Below are 4297 nucleotides of genomic sequence, written 5' to 3' on the forward strand. Positions count from 1 at the left end.
CAGTAAGGTGAGGTCAGGTGATACCTTCAAGGGGTTGTAAAGGTATTTTTTTTTTTTTTTTTAAATAACAAACATACCATACTTACTTCCACTGTGCAGTTCGTTTTGCACAGAGTGGTCCCGATCCTTCTGTTCTGGGGTCCCTCGGCGGCTGTCTCGGCTCCTCCCCGCAACAGCTAACCCCTTTCTGGGAAGCTCTCTCCCAAGGGGGTTAGCTTATGGTGCGCTCCCGTGATGCAGTCGGCGGGCTTAGCCGCTGACTGTATCACTCGGCTCTGCCCCCAGCGTGGCGCATCATTGATTTGATTGACAGCAGCGGGAGCCAATGGCTGCGCTGCTATCAATCTCCAATGATGAGCCGCCACAAGCTGGGGGAAACCATCGTGGGGTCGCGCCCACAGAGTTTCGTGGCTCAGGTAAGTAAAACAGGGGGCTGAGGGGGCCCAAGAGTCCAAGATGTTTTTTCACCTTAATGCAAAAAAATGCGAACCTTTATGTAGCACTACCCCCAAAGGAACTGCTGGTTTAGATTTGGGCCTGCCGTTACCTTACTGTTCCATATGCTCGTCTCAGGGGGTTCTCCTTGAAGAGTTGTCCATAAGAAAGGTCTGCACCAACACAAAGACAGCCTGGTGCCCCCCCCCCCCCCCCACAGCCTGGTGCCCCCGGTTGCAATTTTTCTTCTTTTATCCACCTCCTTTTTTCCCCCTTTATTTTTGCTATGTTCTGCTGGGAGACATCATACTTGAGTGTAAACTTTGAGCTATCTTGTAAAGTTGCAAGGAAAATGCGATCTTTCTACGGGAATCGTAGAGCAAATGTGCCTTACTTGTTTCCGCTCCCTGTTGGAGCTATGTGGTCTGCTCTGTTGGCGGCCTGGATTTTTTTTTTTTTTTTCAGATTACTGTGTTGTTTTTGGACTACAGGCTACAAGCATGGGCTCGTTCTGTTGACTCACCTGTAGATATCATGATTATCTTCTAAACTTGCACAGTGTAGGAGATATCCACTGTATCAGTATGTGACAACGTCTTCGGCACGTGTGCACTGAAAGAAACGGGCCGCTCGTGCCGTTTCTTCAGTAGCCGTGTCGTGACCGGCGTCTCCCGCGTGCATGCGCAATATCATTGTTGGTTTCAGCCAATCACAACACTGGAGCCCGCGAACGTGGAATGAACTCTGGGAGATATGTCGCCCTTCACAGCCGTGTACGGGGACCGCTGCGGAGGCGTCGATCTGAGGTAAGTATTTCATAATGAGCTAGTATGTGATTCATATGCCTCTGTCTTACAGGGTTTTTTTGTGTTTTTTTTTTTTTACGGAGTATACAACCCCTATAAACAATACTCAATTGGTACTAAGGGGCCCAAAGTGTGCCAAGAAAATATCCCCCCCCCCCCACCACCATTACACCACCACCAGCCTGAACCGGTTATACAAGGCAGGATGGATCCATGCTTTCATGTTGTTTACACCAAATTCTGACCCGACCATCTGAATGTCGCAGCTGAAATCCAGACTCATCAGACCAGGGAAAGTTTTTCCAATCTTCTATTGTCCAATTTTGATGATCCTGTCATAATTGTAGCCTCAGTTTCCTGTTCTTAACTGACATCAACAAGGCATTTTCATCCATACAACCTCCGCTCACTGGATATTTTCTCTTTTTCCCACTATTATCCGTAAAGCTGAGAGATGGTTTTGTGTGAAAATCCCAGGAATACTCAGATCAGCCCGTCTGTCACCAACAACCATGCCATGTTCAGTCACCTAAATCTCCTTTCTTCCGCATTCTGATGCTTGGTTTGAACTTCAGCCAGTCGTCTTCACCTCGTCTAGATGCCTAAATGTATGGAGTTGCTGCCATGTGATTGGCTGATTAGCAGTTTGTGTTACCAAGCAACTGAACAGCTGTACCTAATAAAGTGGCCGATGCGTGTGTGTGTATATATATATATACATACATACACACACAAAAAATATTATATATATATATATGCCATCAGGTGCCCCCAGCGGAGCCCCTCCTTACATCAGATGTCCCCAGCGGAGACCCGCCTTACACTCAGATGTCCACAGCAAAGCCCCTCCTTACATCAGGCATGCCCAGCAGAGCCCCTCCTTACATCAGATATGCCCAGCAGAGCCCCTCCTTACATCAGGCGTGCCCAGCGGTGCCCTTTCTTACATCAGGCGTGCCCAGCAGAGCCCCTCCTTACATCAGGCGTGCCCAGCAGAGTCCCTCCTTACATCAGGCGTGCCCAGCAGAGCCCCTCCTTACAACAGGCGTGCCCAGCAGAGCCCCTCCTTGCATCAGGCGTGCCCAGCGGTGCCCCTCCTCACATCAGGCGTGCCTAGCAGAGCCCCTCCTTACATCAGGCGTGCCCAGCGGTGCCCTTTCTTACATCAGGCGTGCCTAGCAGAGCCCCTCCTTACATCAGGCGTGCCCAGCAGAGTCCCTCCTTACATCAGGCGTGCCCAGCAGAGCCCCTCCTTACAACAGGCGTGCCCAGCACAGCCCCTCCTTGCATCAGGCGTGCCCAGCGGTGCCCCTCCTCACATCAGGCGTGCCTAGCAGAGCCCCTCCTTACATCAGGCATGCCCAGCAGAGCCCCTCCTTACATCAGGCGTGCCCAGCGGTGCCCCTCCTCACATCAGGCGTGCCCAGTGGTGCCCCTCCTCACATCAGGCGTGCCCAGTGGTGCCCCCTCCTTACATCAGGCATCCCCAGCGGAGTCCCTCCTTACATCAGGTGTCCCCAGCAAAGCCCCTCCTTACATCAGGCGTGCCCAGCAGAGCCCCTCCTTACATCAGGCGTGCCCCTCCTTACATCAGGCATCCCCAGCAAAGCCCCTCCTTACATCAGGCGTGCCCAGCAGAGCCCCTCCTTACATTAGGCGTGCCCAGCAGAGCCCCTCCTTACATCGGGCGTCCCGAATGGAGCCCCTCCTTACATCAGGCGTACCCTGCAAAGCCCCTCCATACATCAGGCGTGTCCAGCAAAGCCCCCCTTACATCAGGTGTCCCCAGCGGAGCCCCTTCTTACATCAGATGCTCCCAGCGGAGCCCCTCCTTACATCGGGTGTCCCCAGCGGAGCCCCACCTTACATCAAGCGTGCCCTGCAAAGCCCCTCCATACATCAGGCGTGCCCAGCGGAGCCCCTCCTTACATCGGGTGTCCCGAATGGAGCCCCTCCTTACATCGGGTATATCCCCCCCATTGGAGCCCCACTTACATCACGTATCCCCCCATTGGAGCCCCCCTTACATCAGGTATCCAGCCATTGGAGCCCTCCTTACATGGACCAGGTATCCTAGTAGTGGTGTCTCTGCCGCCATTATAGAACAGAGGCCGAGGGGGAACAATTCCCTATATGTTTTGTGAGGGGAATGTGTAGGAATAAGAAATGAATATAAAATTCCCTGAGAACTTGATATTTTTTCCTAGTTTAGGGGAATGTTTCATTACAGGATTTAATCGTATCTCCTGTTCTTTGGGGTGAAGCTAGAAGACCCCTGATGTCTCCATTGAGAGGACCTTGTTGTCTCTACTGTCACATAAGGGGCGTGTCAGTACATACATACTGTATATACATGGTTAGGACACGTGTTAATACATAAACACCTATTACACATCCCTACACACACCAGAAGTGGAAGAAGTAGCCATAGAGCCCCTTCCAGCCTGGCAAATGTGGCCTGGGCATCCAAGTGGTAATGACCCCCGGGTCATGAAAGGATTAAATAAAAGAGGAAGCAATTCAAATGTAAATATACCAAATTTTTATTGTGTGTTTATATGTAGAATTATGGACCTATACACAATTTTTTATTTTCCAACTATATATATATATATATACTCTGATAACCAAGAGTCCTTTGGTAAAATCAATTGGCCAGAAGTGACGATCTAGTGATCCTCTCTCCCATTCGCTGACACACTTTTGACCAAGAGATTCCAAGCCTGCCCACCACGGCAAGGTAGACTCTTCTAGGGCAGGACCTACACTAATCTACCCTACTGGATGCTAGTCATCTTTTTTCTAATGTTGGGTGTATGTTTGTAGTACGGCCTCATCCTATAATCTGTGCGTGCGATCTACTCTCTACTAATTTGGTTGTCTGTCTGTGTGCATCTCTCTAAAGCATGGAGCGGTCAGTTTATGTACATCTGGACGTCCTCTGTTGATGTCGGTCAGTGCATGCCGGTCAGTGTATGTTGTCCAGTGTGTGTCAGTAAATAAATGTTAGTCCTGTTTTTATCTGGGCACGTAGCCAAACTCATGAAATGTCCAGA

This window comes from Rana temporaria, unplaced genomic scaffold (assembly GCF_905171775.1).
Source record: "Rana temporaria unplaced genomic scaffold, aRanTem1.1, whole genome shotgun sequence".
Taxonomy (NCBI): Eukaryota; Metazoa; Chordata; class Amphibia; order Anura; family Ranidae; genus Rana; species Rana temporaria.